The sequence below is a fragment of the Chelonia mydas genome, chromosome 9, assembly GCF_015237465.2.
Source record: "Chelonia mydas isolate rCheMyd1 chromosome 9, rCheMyd1.pri.v2, whole genome shotgun sequence".
NCBI classification, from domain to species: domain Eukaryota; kingdom Metazoa; phylum Chordata; order Testudines; family Cheloniidae; genus Chelonia; species Chelonia mydas.
Window position 1 is genome coordinate 34,671,801 of NC_057855.1, and position 17,032 is coordinate 34,688,832.

General features: G+C 40.3%; 1 protein-coding gene across 5 annotated transcripts in view; it reads left to right on the forward strand.

Annotated features, from left to right (window-relative positions):
- The window catches only part of IRS1 (insulin receptor substrate 1), an 82,267-nt gene extending 75,294 nt beyond the window's left edge, over positions 1-6,973 (forward strand). For all 5 annotated transcript variants that reach the window (XR_006283591.1, XR_006283593.1, XR_006283590.1 and 2 more), the window contains one exon: positions 5,936-6,973. The gene's annotated coding sequence lies outside the window, so the exon portion shown is untranslated. The remainder of the gene's footprint in view (positions 1-5,935) is intronic.
- Positions 6,974-17,032: the final 10,059 nt, after the last annotated feature.

Sequence of the window (17,032 nt, forward strand, 5' to 3'; positions counted from 1 at the left end):
GGCCTTCCCTCCCCCTTGGAGCTGCAGGAACATGCTGGCCACTTCCAGGGAGCTGCACGGAGCCTGGTAGGGAGCCTGCCAGGCTGCCCCTCGCCTTCCCACCCAGCACCAGCGGGAGTCCCAGGCCACATGCCCCCCCAGCACCAGTGCGGGTCTCGGGCAACCCCCCTGCAGCCCCTTGGCCCAAATTTTAGTTAGGGGTATATAGCACAAGTCATGGACAGGTCATGGGCTGTGAGTTTTTGTTTACTGCCTGTGACCTGTCCATGACTTTTACTAAAAATACCAGTGACTAAATCGTAGCCTTAATCATCATACCCCACCACCTTCTACATCCCATTCCCCCCGACGCTGCATGTGGAAGGATGAGAGTAACCCAAGATGCAGAACAACATCTTGCCCCACCATTTACTACTTTGCAGTCCTCTTGCCTTCATTTTAAAGCATACAGTTTATTTGCATGTAGCAGTCTAAATACAAACTGGTGACACTACAGAGGATGGACAAGGCTATCTTTCCTGGTGGTTAAAGATTCGGCATTTCTAGCTGAAGGTTATTTTTACCTGAAAGAGTGGGCTTCTCACTCAGGAGGAATTACAGGGGATTGTCTGACAATCTAAGGACCTCTCCAACCCCCACATACCTTGCATGAGCAGTGCTAATGTTTGGTCGATAGTACTGCATGTGTAGTGCCTCTCAAAACTAAAGATTTCACAGCCTAAGAGCTTCTCTCTGGAAAATGTCTTTTGACAGCCACTTTCTCTGTGATCACACTAGGTATGCCATATATCTCTTACTCAGAATAGTGGGATACAACTCTGTTTTTTGTAGGCATGAGTGTCTTTGGTTAATGAGAGCGAATTCCTATACAAATCGGCTTCATGCTTTCTTGTTATATCAGTGGAAAATGTTATGGAAGACAAGGGACAAAGTTAGGGTGAACAGATGTCCCGATTTTATAGGGACAGTGCCGATATTTGGGGCTGTCTCTTATATGGGCACCTATTACCCTCCACCCCCTGTCCCAATTTTCTACACTTGCTGTCTAGACATGGTGGTCATGGAGTCATCAGAAAAGTCAAATTATAATCCGGGCACCTGCCAAACACAATGCAAAGGAATACAGATCATATTGCAAGTTGAAAGAGCCCCTGAAGTACAACAGGAGAAATTACCATTTTGCATTGGTGGTTGGAACAAGTTTGGGGTGAAAGGAGTTAAAGTGATGATGGATATTTTCAGAGCAATCTTCATGAGACTCTGCCAACTGTGTCTTGAATAGACCTTCACCCTGAGTACCCCCCCTCCCCCCGATTGGTGCCAGGCTCTTTAACTTTGGGAACTAATAGGTACTCACCAGTGGTCAAAATTAAGTTCCTGAACATTGTCCATAGGGGGTGATTCTGAGCTGTCAAGAGTCAAATGGACAGTTTTGTCTCAAGTCAACTATGGAAATGGCAGGACATGAAGGCAGTCCACCATCATTTATTACAGATTCGAGTAATACAACCCATTCCCTGGCAGAGGGAACTCAAGGGCAGTTCCTCATCCTACTATATTTCTAGCCTGGGAGAATTGGGGACAGAAAACAGATTTTCAGGCAGAGCCCTGAATAAGTGCCTACAGGAGCCTTTGTTCATGATGGGAATGTTCTCAAGTCTACTTGACAGCTGTCTACAGAGAGGTTTTCTGTCTTCCATGGATCTGAAGGAGACTTGTCTTCATATTCTCATTGTATGATCTACAGACAATAATCCTACTTGGCACATGGTTGCCAGCTTTTTCCACTCTGATTGTTAGTGTTTGGTGTGGCAAAGTGCTTCAGGATCTCTTCCAGGATCATGGTAGTTGTAATAATGAATGAAGAAGGAGGAAATGATCTCATATCACTTTCTGGACAGTTCTGCTAATCAGGGTTCTGTGTGTAGAGAAATCAGATACAGAATGATAGTTTCTGAAGCATCTTAGGATATATTGGGTACTGTAAGATACAAAGTCTTGTCTTGGAGGAATGTTAAAAATGAAGGCACCGGTAATGAAAAACAAGTTGTGCCTTAACAAAAGTCCAGTCCCTATTGAAGCCTATTGGGAATGCTGGTTTCATGCATAGATAAGCTTCCCTGACAAGAACTCATGTAAGAGAGATCCATTAATTCCTGTTTATCCCATCCGTATTTCACCCTGTCATGTCCATTGGCTGAGGTGAAGGTCCTGTGATTTTTCTTGTTTGTTCCCTCAACTGAGGAACACTGGAAATCCTTGGGTGGTTTTTTTTTTTTTTTTTAAACCATCAACCTAGCGTAATATCTCTCGATGCCACTGACTCAGATATCTGCCATCACAAGGGCCAGTCTTCTATCCAGGACCAGACCTGGATAGAAGCTCATCCTAACTGTCTTGTGTTTTGAAAGAGGTGACATAAACAAAAATTGACCCAGGTTATCAACAGTAATAGCTCCTAGAAAGAAGTCTATAAAATGAACTTATTCTACTTGCAAATGAAAAGTCCAGGGGCTAAATGTGATGTTAAAGTTGGTTAGAGGTTGCCTGCAGTTCATCCAGGAGGACCTTTTTAAATAGGACACAAGTGTCCAAGCTAAAAAGTCTGTTCGCTACATTATGTTCTTAAGTAAAAGGAGGTTTTCTGCACATCCCAATGTTAAGTGGCTCTCTACGAGGGCTACTCTGATTTCACCCTACAAGGTTGTAGAGCACAACTGTCAACCAGCATTCTGGTTCTTACGATGCTAACTTGATTGAACTCCTATGAGATGTGTTGTTATATTTCCTGTCAAAGTTGTCTTCTCAATAGCTGCTACCTCCACCAGGTATCTCTCTGATGTTGGGAGCTCTTTCTGATGAGACCCGGTATTGTCCATTTAATTCAGACAAGGTTGTCCTCACAAGATGGGAATCATTCCCAAAATAAATTCAGTTATTTTGTCACAGAAGTCAAGAAATACTCTATAAAGTTTTTAAGTCCTGATGGTTGTGCACTTCATAAGTTCTAATTTATGTGTGTACACACAGATCTAAGGCCCTGTTTGTTCTATATAGTTATGGTGATATTACAGTGACCTTGAGGAAGCAGGTCTGCTTTCAGTAGAGATGTTATCTTTGTTTTTGTTGTGTGTGGAATCAGTCAGACCACTCATCACAGTTGTGCAGTTATAGTATGGGTTGTCAGTATCTCCATTATACGTTTTTTTTGGGGCAAAGGGGGATAAGGAGTTGATAAGTAGGTCATTTTAAAATCATCTGTCTAGGCTAAAACTTTCCTTAGCAGAGAATCCAGTGTTTCTAAATGTTTTTGTCACTTGTGTGTTATGTTTTTTTTGTAATTTAGAACATGCGTAACACGTTTCAGATGCCTACTTTAGAATCCTTGTAACTCACATAGTTTTGGTTTTTTAAAAGAAATTTTGAAGACTTAGACCAAAATAATATGGACTGTTTGCCTTATTTTTTTAGATCTCAATGAACAATACAAATTGTTTAAAAGTAGAATCTCTTCACTTAAGTAGGATAACTCTTTCTTTATAGATCTATGTAAGTGTTTCAAAGGATGTAGTATAGAGCATCTCTTCATTCCTGTTTCAAAAACAGCTGATACACTCAAAAGCTTAATTCAAATGGACAGAGTTCTGAGATCTTGAAAGATTCTCCAGTTAAAATGGTGTCTTTGCTCCAAACTATCTTACAGGGAAACCGAAGTTGCTTATATGGTGTCACAGTAGTGTCACAAGATAATTTGCAGGAAATCTTTACAAGAGTATCGTATCCTGTTGTAACCCTGCAGACACTGAAAGTGTGGTAATAGATCTGAAACTGACCCATGTTACAACTACTACTACAAGTATCCTTTTCATGGTGCTTTTCTAAGGAACTACTGAGAGCCAGTTTACATGCATTGAAAGCGTACTACGGTTACTGCTCCATATATTTTTGGACAGTCATCCTGAGTCACAGAAATTCCTAGATCTACAACCTACTCCAGCCTTCACCCTGTTTCACTTTTCCAAAGGTTTTGGTAGCTTATGCACCTAGTCTTCCATAATTACTATTTTCTTCAGGACAGTTGAAGTTTCTGAATGATTTCACTAGATAATAATTTCCCTGTCTCCAGAAAATGCTTTTTCTCTTGTATTAGTTTCTGTGTATAGAAGACTGGAGAGTAACACCCAGAGATTGCACCAGGTTTCTTTACAAAAGAGTCTTGATGGTACTGGTTGTGTTGGGGGAAGCAAGAGAGGATTTTTAGAAGTAATGCATGACAGATTTGGGAGTTTAGGTAGATTACAGAAACATTAGATAATAGATATGATATATTGCTTTGACACTGAACATTGTTTTTATTTATTGAAAAATCTCAAAACAACAAGCTTGACATAAGTGGAAAAATTGTCCATTTCCCTTCCTGTTTCTTCCACTGTGCAGGTTGGAGCTTGTGACCATACTACTGAGTACAGTTTGTTCTTGCACTAAATTCATTCAGCTATGCTGGATTAGAGCCAGATATGAAATGAAAAGTAAATCATGCGCATTTCACTACTTCTCTGTTTAAATTAGGTGATTTCTTTCTTTGTCACTCGTCCTTTAATAAAGCATGGCATTACTGTCTATTTTTAGGTCCAACATAGTTGAAAGCCGTGAAGCTATGTTAAGCTGTATATAGATATTCTGGTAGGAACATTCCAGTAGATTGCAATATGAGTTCAGGAGAAAGTTGAAAGTAAATGAGAGATCTGTGAGAGAATTCTCCAGGGAGTTTTCACAGCATACCATGCATCATTTGCAAGGATAGATTTTCCTTTCACTTGAAGGACCACACAAAGTAAATTCTGTTTCTTGGGAAATGAGAGTATAGGACAGGAGGCCTTTTCAGTTTTTACTCCAGTGTCCCTTGGGAAGTCTTTATTTGCAGGGGGAAATATACTGTTAATCTCTCTTTTTAAGACAGAGTATATGTTATGAAAATTATACATGTTTGTTAAAATCAGAATCTTAGCTTATAAATTGTATTTAGCCCAGAAGTAAAACAGAAAGTAGTGGTGTTTATGGAATATTTTTCGCTGGCGGGTCACTTTTTGTCGAAGTCCTAGTTTTAATGATGTCATAACCTCCCTACTGAGAGTAGGCTCAGAAGCAGAATTATGGCTGCAACATCTTGTGAGGAGTCAGAGGTTGTCTATATGATGCATTAGTCCGCATAAGTGGGATGTAAATTCTAGTCTAGTAGCCCTGGTACACTAGGGAACTTCTAGTGCATACCACCAGGGTCAACATGGGCCAGTTGATGCATGACATGCTGGGTTACACTAGAATTTATACCCTGCTAGTACAGACTAACACACCGTGTGGATGAGGCATCAGTCTTCTCTCAATGATATGAACTATATTTTTAAAAAGACGTCAGTGGATATCAACAATAGGTCCTGACTTCTTTCACCATAGGAATGTCCAAAATCTGCATTTTTATAGTTTTTCGTAACTTATTAATGCTGCATGTTGAGGTTGCATGGCACCTTTTCATACAAGAAATTGTGCACCTGGGTAGGCAGGAAAGTGGGGTCAGCAATCTAACCAAAAACTTCCTTGCGGAGAGTACAAAAGACCCCAGAAGGATAATGGTCTGGACTCTTTTCTTTGATATAGAAATTAGTGTCAAGAAATCTAATCAGTATGAACACTCTTGTTTTCTTTTTTCCATATGTGAATCTCTCAAATATGTTTAAAATATATTTCTGATTTTCTGCATCTTTGATGCTTTAGTAATTGTTACATGTTTGAGTACAGTTTATGTATGTCATTCTTTTCTAAGGTGTTAAAGACTGAAGTTTGAATGGCACATGTCACTTGTGTTGTTCAAAGCAGTAATTATAAGCAGTGTGTTTACAAGCCTAATACGGTTACTTTCTTTCTCTTTCAATTTCAGAATGATGACCTATACAACCTCAGCAAATCCTTCTTTTTACTCATGGGTATCCAGACTATAAATGTTACATGAATCACAACTAGGACCTCACATCCTCCTCCTCGTCCATAGATGGGTACGATGCATCCAGTTCAGTTTGTTTACTTTACACAAACCTCAGGAGTTAGTTGACTGAACTGCACATTCTGTGTTGTGCCAAGCAAAAGCACTGTGACACCTGGACAATGAGTCTCTATTACTTCATCCTCTACCATAAGGACTTAGCTGGACACAGTGAACTGATGTGCCCACCACTATGTCATGGTGAGAATGGGAATTGTACTAGCACATTTACGTGATACATTACATTTCATTTGCTGCTGAAAACCTGTATGACAAATCATCATTGTAAATTATTACATACAAAACTGTTAATGTTGGTTGAAGAGTATTAAATATTTAACATAGGTTTTGATTTATACATGTACTTTTTTAATTAAAATGTAACTTTTCCTACAGCACATCTTTTTTGATGTGGAACTGAGGTATACTATATTCTGTTGTAAACAGAGTGGGGAACCTGCTTAAAACAAGGCTAATAAGAATAGAGTAGGGTACTATTCTTGTTTTAAGATTGTAATTCAGAAAATAATATAATATGAATCATTGGCCCCTGGGCCTTGATTGTACAGTCATATTTACTGATACTATCAGTTGTAAGATAACCCTGATGTTGAGCTAAATTCTTTCCAAAAGAAAAAATAATAATTTTGTACTCCTCTTGTAAAATAGGCTGTATTAACTCAAATGAAGATAAACTTACTGTAGATGGTATTTACAAGTGTCAACTTGAACTCATCTATTGCACAGAAACTTACAAAAAGCAGAAAAAAGAAATCAAAGTCTTCCATTGTGTATATATTAGGAGAAAAAAGGAAAAAAAAGAACCATGGGTGAAGTCTTCAAATCAAAACTCTTCCTGGAATGAAATATGTGGGTGTTTGTAAATTCTGGAAATCTTTCTATACGTAATAAACTAGATACTGTTTTATCTGCTTATTTTTTTTCTTAGTAAATGGTCTCAGTTTTCTACCCATCCACTCAGACATTCTATTGACATTTTCTTTTTGCGCTACCACGAATGGTGGCAGGATACCATAGAGCTTGCTACTTCAGAGTTCAAATTTCAAGCATAATTAAGTAATACAGTATATTAACAGGAAGCACACATCTCTGCGTTACTTCACTAATACTCTTCATGTTTCCAGGAAATTATCACTCCTCCTTATTCCATTGAAGTCAATGAAAAAATTCACACAGGCTTTACTGGAAGCAGTGTCCGGACTTTTGTTTTTCGTTTTAAAAAAGTGGCCTAGACAATTTTTGGGAGTTCCCTGTGTGCAAAAGAGGCAGTGGGGCAGTGCTGTTTCTGTGGCACTATCCTCCTCTGATCAGTGAATTTCCATGAATAGCACCTGCAGGGCTTCACTAATTTGCTGTGGGGTAGAGCAACAGAGGTCAGGCTCTGCTTCTGGATTTCCATGTGAAAAGATGGTCAAGAAATAATATAACTTGAAGCTGTATTGGTTCTTCCTATGTCCTTTCTGCTGCTTATGTGAAGCAGCTCTAGGCCACTGTCAGTTCAGGAGGTGCATTCCCAAGGAGAGACAGGCCACTGGAACAGTAGATGTCTCTGCAGTATGGCCCTTGAGCCCACAGGGAATGGGTTTCTTTTCTCATCCTTCTTCAAGATAGGCAGAATTAGAAGAGGGTGCTGCCTTTGAAATTCTTGCCTTTGCCCACAAAAAGGGTCTCTCCAGAGAAGTTGGTGCCAGAAAAAGGCACCCTTTTCTTTTCCCGTCTCTGATAGAAAACACCAATCTCGTCTCGGATTTGTTCCATTATTCTTGAAAGGCATTGACGTGGTTTTTACTAAAGAAACATTAATGACTACATCATAAACCACATAAATGTCAGACCAACACTTGTAAATCTAAGTTACCTTTCTTCATTTGTGTTGCACCTTGGACTCCTTATGCTTTTCTTTACAGATCTAAATTTCAATGAAAACTCGCATGTGTTTTAAAGTAAATGTCTGGCACGCAACTTTGTCTGTTTTAACAAATTAACATGAGTGTTCGCTGCATTTAATTCAGTTGCTGAATATTGGCCAGTGCTGCTGTTAAATTAACCTTGATGCTTTAGTATTTCGTGACCTGTGCACTCTGCATTGTTTCAGATAATTTGCATGCTCTAACAATTACTGAAATAAATAGGTTGTAGCTACCGTAGGCTACACTGAAGTGGTTTTTTTAAAATGAAGTATTGACTAGCCTTTCTAATACATATATCTATGAACAAAACTTGTGTAAGGGTATTGACTTTTTAATTTAATCGATTTAATTTAAAAATCAGCATTTGTCATCATATTGGGTGGAAGGGAATGTGTTGGGTGAGAGCACTCTTCCATTCCTGTCGCAATTAACACTGTTAAGCATATAGTAAATTAACAAAGTTAGCACTAACTGTTTTTATATTGGTGCTTATTTTTTCTTAGTAAAATAAAAATCCCTATTTCAGCAAATATTTATTGAAAAGTCTCATGAAGCAAAATGCATTCATAACCAATTTAAATCTCATAATATTTTTTCTCCTTTTTTTTACACTTGTAAATTCCACAACTTACTTTAAAAAAAATTCAGACATCATGAAGGAAACTCTATTATATTAAAGCTTATAAACTTTTTCAAAAATGTGGTATTATCTTGTTTGTTTATGCATTCTCTTGTTCTGTCCATTGCAAAAAAGATTTTTTTTCATTTCTTAAGTTACTAAACTGAACAAATGGGATAGGTTTTACATCAAATTTATTTTCCCTGATTGGTTTGGCTTAGTTTTGCCTTCAGTCTTTTTCAAAGGAAAGCTGCCTATATCTCAAGTTTTATCTGACTGGGACAATTACAATAGAGAAGTCCGTTCATATGTGGCTTTAGCAATAGTTTCCCACCACCATTAGAGAACGAATGGAACTGAAGCTGGAGAAAGATTGAACCAGTCTCCTGTGGTATTAGCCCCATTTACATCTTGTGTTCTGAGGATTGCTGTAGTCAAGCTCAATTTGCTGCTGAGCTGGCACACGTACCACAGAACTGTAAACAAATCCTGATCCTTTGTCTTTGACATTAACCTGGTTTGTTAGCATTTTAAATGTCAGATGTCTCAAATATTAAACATTTTCCAATAAAGGCACACTTAGGAACAGGAAGGAAGGTATGTTCATGTTATAGGCAACGTCTAATGCTGCCTTCTGTCTGTTACATATTTAAATAGTAGACTATTGGAGAATCTTGCTTTCAGCTCAGTTTTGTCTGAAGAGGCAGTTCAGTTGTTCTCCTAATTGACATCCTTTAGAATACAATAAAATATCAATTGAAATGTATTAAATATTTTTGGATCTTTCTACTTTTTCAAATATATTGGTTTCTAATACAACACAAAATACAAAGTGTACAGTGCTCACTTTATTATTTTTATTATAAATATTTGCACTGTAAAAATGATAAACAAAAGAAATAGTATTGTGCAATTCACCTCATACAAGTACTGAAGTGCAATCTCCTTATTGTGAAAGTTTAACTTACGAATGCAGATTTTTTTTGTTACATAACTGCGCTCAAAAACAAAACAATGTAAAACTTTAGAGCCTCCAAATCCACTTAGTCCTACTTCTTGTTCAGCCAATTGCTAAGACAAACAAGTTTGTTTACCTTTACAGGAGATAATGCTGACTGCTTCTTATTTGCAATGTCACCTGAAAGTGAGAACAAGCATTCCCATGGCACTCTTGTAGTCGATGTTGCAAGGTATTTACGTGCCAGATATGCTAAATGTGTATGCCCCTTCTTGCTTTGGCCACCATTCCAAAGGACGTGCTGCCATGCTGATGATGCTTGTTTAAAAAAAAAAATGTTTTAATTAAATTTGTGACTGAACTCCTTGGGGGATGATTGTATGTCTCCTGTTCTTTTTAACCACTTTCTGCCATATATATCTTGTTATAGCAGTCTCAGATGGTGACCCAGCGCATGTCCATTTTAAGAACACTTTCACTGCAGATTTGACAAAACGCAAAGAAGGTACCAATGTGAGATTTCGAAGGATAGATACAGCACTCGACCCAAGGTTTAAGAATCTGAAGTGCCTTCCAAAAACGGAGCTTGCTTTCAGATGTCTTAAAAGAGCAACGCTCTGATACGGAAACTACAGAACCCGAATTACCAAAAAAGAAAATAAACCTTTTGCTGGTGGCATCTGACTCAGATGATGAAAATGAACATGTGTCTGTCTGCTCTGCTTTGGATCGTTATCGAGCAGAACCTGTCATCAGCATGGACGTGTGTCTTCTGGAATGGTGGTTGAAGCATGAAGGGACATATGAATCTTTAGCGCATCTGGCACATAAATATCTTTAGACGCCGGCTACAACAGTGCCATGTGAACGCCTGTTCTCACTTTCAGGTGACTTTGTAAACAAGATGTGGGCAGCATTATCTCCTGCAAATTGTAACCAAACTTGTTTGTCTGAGCGATTGGCTGAACAAGAAGTAGGACTGAGTGGACTTGTAGGTTCTAAAGTTTTACATTGTTTTATTTTTGAATGCAGTTATTTTTTGTACATAATTCTACATTTGTGAGTTCAACTTTCATTATAAAGAGATTGCACTACAGTACTTGTATTAGGTTAATTGAAATATACGATTTCTTTGTTTTTTACAGTGCAAATATTTGTAATAAAAAATAAATATAAAGTAAGCACTATACACTTCGTATTCTGTGTTGTAATTGAAATCAATATATTTGAAAATGTAGAAAACTTCCAAAATATTTAAATAAATGGTATTCTATTATTGTTTAACATTGCGATTAATCACGCAATTAATTTTTTTAATCACTTGATAGCCCTAGTTTGCTTTTGAAAAGTTCAGTTTTTTCAGTGAAGTAATTTCAAATCAGGGAAACCTAATAAAATATATACGTTTAGTTTTTGGCAATAATAATTTACTATAAAGTGTCACTAGTGTTTTAACCAGTTCCTACAGAGGAATGATATTGAAGCCAGTGATTTTATGTAATGTAGCAAGGGACATCATGTTCTCTAACACTACAACTTGTGCAGGATATTCTCATTCTTATCTCCTTAGGTATAGACTGGTGGAGCTCCCTTAGCTATCAAGCTTTTTGATTCCTGAGGTCAGTAGTAGTAAGGTAAAGCACAGGCCAAGTCTCCTGCTGCACACACCTGTTGAGTATAAATGCTGCTTTCCAAATGTTTCAGTTGGTTCCTTTTTGACGATGGTCATCAAAGGAGGTTCCTGCAAGATATAGTGCTGCAGTAGGGTGTTGGTCCAGCTCTCTTTCACATCCCAGCAATACGCCTTAGGTATCCTTTCTTCGTTCCTTCCAGTCCTGCTTTTCAGGCCAGGTATGTTTCAGCAGTTCTAAATCTGAGCCCTTTGTTTTCAGTGCATCTCTGAGAGACTTTAGTGCCTGTCTTGTTTTTTGTGATGGAAACTCATTTCTGTATTGTACTTATAGTTTGCATGGCATGTTTGCATATGAGGCAGTTTTGTGGACTAAGATCATGGAAGCAAGTAATACAGAGACTCTCACGCCATTGGCTAATAGATGATTTTTATCTTGGCTGATCATGAATGCACTCTAGGAACAATCTGTAGCTAGGAATGTGCCAGGCAAGAGAAACACAATTGCAGACAATTGGTTTGTAACCAATCCTTGTAAGAAGTCTCTGGATCAGAACATGAGGGACCAGATTTTCCTACAGTGAGAGACACTGCTTCCATCTTACTTACGCAGAAAGCTATCAAAAGGAGGTTGTGGTAGCAAGGGCTGCCTTCTCCATTCACTGGTGAAGGAGACTTCTGTATGCCTTTCTACCAGCCCTTCTGGTAGCAAAGGCCTTAGCAAAGCCCAGGATTGAAAGATGTTCAATAATCGTAACTACCCTGTACTGGTCCAGACAGGTATGGTTCTCAACTGAGTTCTGTTGAGCAAACTTGATGAATTCAGGCTGAAAATCTAACTTCAGCTTATCACTTGAAACCACAGCTTCTTGGATGGGGTCTCTGAGCAGGTGCCTCTTGTCCCCCTGCCATTTTATAAGCCATCTGCCAAATAGCCATACAATTTAATGTGGAAAAGATTTCATGCCCATGTACAATAGCTGCTTGTCTACCTTCTTACCTAATTTAATGCTAACTCCACCTAGATAATTGGAATTTGGCCTATCATAAGCTAATGGACAGTAAACCAGGATCCCCTGTGGTACTTAACACTTAGCTTCACTCCTATTTTAAAAATCCATTGTGTTGTGGGATATTAATGTGGCAACAAAAATTATGAATGCTCATTTGAACCAACTGTTTCTTGTCTGCTTGACTTTCTTACATGGGAAGCCCTTTTCCTCTTGGTAGTGATTTCAGCTTAGAGTAAGTGAGCTTCAAACTTTAGTGATAAACTCACTTTTTATGAGGTTTTACAAAAAAATGTTCAGCACCTCTGTCTTGATTCTTCTCCAAAGTTTTGTTGGACTTCCATCTTAGCCTGTCAGCCTGCTGACAGTCACCTCTCCCAGTGAAGCCCTTCTCCCTAACTAGCTTTGCTAGGTGTCCAGTTTTTGACTGGAACATCCGGTCAAAAAAGAGATCCTGGTGGCTTTGAGTAGGCTGTTAAAAGTCCAGTTGCTGCGGGGCTGGCAGGCTCCCTACCTAGCTCAGTGTGGCTCCAGAGAAGCTGCCGGCATGTCCATCCAGCTCCTAGGCATAGGGGCAGCCATATCAGCCTTGTGCGCTGCCTCCGCCCTGCTGCCTGAGGTAAAGGCTGCCTGAGGTTGCACCCCTCACCCCATCTGTCAAGGTTCCTTCCCCACTCTGAACGCTAGGGTACAGATGTGGGGACCTGTATGAAAACCTCCTAAGCTTACTTTTACCAGCTTAGGTTAAAACTTCCCCAAGGTACAAACTATTTTACCTTTTGCCCTTGGACTTTCACTGCCACCACCAAACGTCTAATTGGGTTTATTTTATTAGGAAAGAGCCCCTTTGGAAATGTCTTTCCCCCCCAAAATCCTCACCAAAACCTTGCACCCCCCTTCCTGGGGAAGGTTTGATAAAAATCCTCACCAATTTGCATAGGTGACCACAGACCCAAACCCTTGGAACTTAAGAACAATGAAAAAAGCATTCAGTTTCTTACAAGAAGAATATTAATAGAAGAAAAAGTAAAAAAGAATCACCTCTGTAAAATCAGGATGGTAAGTACCTTACCGGGTAATTAGATTCAAAACATAGAGAATCCCTCTAGGCAAAACGTTAAGTTACAAAAAGACACAAAAACAGGAATATCCATTCCATTCAGCACAGTTTATTTTCTCAGCCATTTAAAGAAATCATAATCTAATGCAAAAAGAAAAGGAGTACTTGTGGCACCTTAGAGACTAACCAATTTATTTGAGCATAAGCTTTCGTGAGCTACAGCTCACTTCATCGGATGCATACTGTGGAAAATACAGAAGATGTTCTTATACTTACAAACCATGAAAAAATGGGTGTTTACCACTTCAAAAGGTTTTCTCTCCCCCCCCCCCCACCCCACTCTCCTGCTGGTAATAGCTTATCTAAAGTGTTCACTCTCCTACAATGTGTATGATAATCAAGGTGGGCCATTTCCAGCACTGACCGCTGTTCCTACCTACATGCCTCCAGCTTTCACCCTGACCACACCACACGATCCATCGTCTACAGCCAAGCTCTGCGATACAACCGCATTTGCTCCAACCCCTCAGACAGAGACAAACACCTACAAGATCTCTATCAAGCATTCTTACAACTACAATACCCACCTGCGGAAGTGAAGAAACAGATTGAAAGAGCCAGAAGAGTTCCCAGAAGTCACCTACTACAGGACAGGCCTAACAAAGAAAATAACAGAACGCCACTAGCCGTCACCTTCAGCCCCCAACTAAAACTCCTCCAACGCATTATTAAGGATCTACAACCTATCCTGAAGGATGACCCAACACTCTCACAAATCTTGGGAGACAGGCCAGTCCTTGCCTACAGACAGCCCCCCAACCTGAAGCGAATACTCGCCAGCAACCACATACCACACAACAGAACCACTAACCCAGGAACCTATCCTTGCAGCAAAGCCTGTTGCCAACTGTGCCCACATATCTATTCGGGGACACCATCACAGGGCCTAATAACATCAGCCACACTATCAGAGGTTCCTTCACCTACACATCTACCAATGTGATATATGCCATCATGTGCCAGCAATGCTCCTCTGCCATGTACATTGGTCAAACTGGACAGTCTCTACGTAAAAGAATAAATGGACACAAATCAGATGTCAAGAATTATAACGTTCACAAACCAGTCAGAGAACACTTCAATCTCTCTGGTCACGCAATTACAGACATGAAAGTTGCGATATTACAACGGAAAAACTTCAAAACCAGACTCCAGCGAGAGACTGTTGAATTGGAATTCATTTGCAAATTGAATACAATTAACTTGGGTTACCTTGCATAATGACTTAGCCACTCCCAGTCTCTATTCAAGCCTATTTCCCCTTGTTTTTTCCTAAGGCTCCCCCCCCCCCCCCCCCCCCATTCCTCAGACGTTCTTGTTAAACCCTGGATTTGTGCTGGAAATGGCCCACCTTGATTATCATACACATTGTAAGGAGAGTGATCACTTTAGATAAGCTATTACCAGCAGGAGAGTGGGGTGGGGGGAGAGAAAACCTTTTGTAGTGGTAAACACCCATTTTTTCATGGTTTGTATGTATAAGAACATCTTCTGTATTTTCCACAGTATGCATCTGATGAAGTGAGCTGTAGCTCACGAAAGCTTATGCTCGAATATATTGGTTAGTCTCTAAGGTGCCACAAGTACTCCTTTTCCTTTTGCGAATACAGACTAACACGGCTGTTACTCTGAAACCAGATAATCTAATGCATATCTAGCTAGATTACTTACTAAGTTCTAAGACTCCATTCCTGTTCTGTCCCCGGCAAAAGCATCACACAGACAGACCCAGACCCTTTGTTTCTCCCCCCCTCCAGCTTTGAAAGTATCTTGTCTTCTCATTGGTCATTGTGGTCAGGTGCCAGCAAGGTTGTCTTAGCTTCTTAACCCTTTACAGGTGAAAGTTTTTTTTCCTCTGGCCAGGAGTGATTTTAAAGGTGTTTACCCTTCCGTTTATATTTATGACACGCCCCCCCCAAATCACAGTTAGGGTGAAACACTGGCTGGGATTTCTTCCTGGAGCTCTAAGAAAAAACAGAGTTAATAAGACACATGCACCTCTAAATATACTACCAAGTATAGAAAGATTAACAATATTTTCCACATCTCAAGGATGATTTTAACCAGTTGATTCTGGGAAACTTTCACAGGAGAGTGCATCAGCCACTTTGTTAGAAGCTCCTAAGATGTGTTTGGATGTCGAAATCAAAATCTTGGAGAGCTAAACTCCACCGAATAAGTTTTTTTGTTATTTCCAGTGGCGGTATGAAGCCACTGTATCGCAGCATGGTCGGTTTGCAGGTGGAAATGCCGTCCCTAACCATATGGGCGTAGCTTTTCCAGAGTGTAGACAATGGCGTAACAGTCTTTTTCAGTGACTGACGAGTTGCTTTCCCTCTCAGACAGCTTCTTGCTGAGAAACACTACAGGGTGGAATTCTTGATCCAGTCCTTCCTGCATTAAAACTGCTCCCACACCACGCTCAGACGCATCGGTGGTTACTAGGAATGGTTTGTCAAAGTCTGGGGCCCTTAGTACAGGGTCAGACATGAGTGTCGCTTTAAGCTGGTTAAAGGCCTTCTGACAGTCTTCGGTCCATTGAACAGCATTTGGCTGTTTCTTTTTGGTTAGGTCTGTCAGTGGGACGGCGATTTGGCTGTATTGCAGTACAAATCGCCTGTAATAACCGGCCAAGCCTAAGAAGGATTGAACCTGTTTATTTGACTTTGGGACAAGCCACTTTTGGATAGCATCCACTTTGGCCTGTAGGGGGTTGATAGTTCCTTGACCCACCTGGTGTCCAAGGTAAGTCACTCTGTTTAGGCCTATTTGACACTTCTTAGCCTTAACAGTTAGTCCTGCCTCCCTTATGCGCTCAAAGACTTTTTGTAGATGTTCCAGGTGTTCTGCCCATGAATCTGAAAATATGGCCACATAGTCAAGGTAGGCAGGTGCATTCTGCAGCCCGAAAGGGAGTACATTAAATTCATACAGCCCGACATGGGTGGTGAAGGCTGACCTTTCCTTGGCGGATTCATCTAGCGGTACCTGCCAGTACCCCTTGGTTAAGTCCAAGGTAGAGATGAACTGGACCCATCCCAGTTTCTCCAATAGTTCATCTGTGCATGGCATTGGATAGTTGTCTGGGCAAGTTACAGCATTTAGTTTATGGTAGTCCGCGCAAAAGCGTATCTCCCCATCTGGTTTGGGAACTAGAACCACTGGAGATGCCCACGCACTGCCAGGGGGGCGGATTACACCCATCTGTAACATATCCTGGATCTCCCGTTCTATAGCAGTTTTAGCTTGAGGGGACACCCGGTAAGGTTGGACTTTAATTGGGTGAGCATTACCTGTGTCAATGGAGTGATATGCCTGTTCAGTCAGTCCTGGGGTGGCTGAGAACGTTGGCGCGTAGCTAGCGCACAGCTCTTGGATCTGCTGTCGCTGCATAAGCCCAAGGGTCATGGAGAGGTTCACCTTTTCCACCCCACCAGCACTTTTCCCTTCATTGTAGACCCCTTCAGGCCACTCAGCGTCATCTCCTCCCTGGGCTGTAAACTGGCAAACCCTTAATTCTCTGGAATAAAAGGGCTTTAGAGAATTAATGTGGTATACCTTAGGTTTTCAGTTGGAGGTGGGGAATGCTATGAGATAATTAACAACTCCCAGGGTGAATGGCCCTTCCCACGACGCTTCTATTTTATGGGCCTGGAGCGCCTTTAAGACCATGACCTGGTCCCCTACTTTGAAGGAACGCCGTCTGGCATGTTTATCATACCAGGCT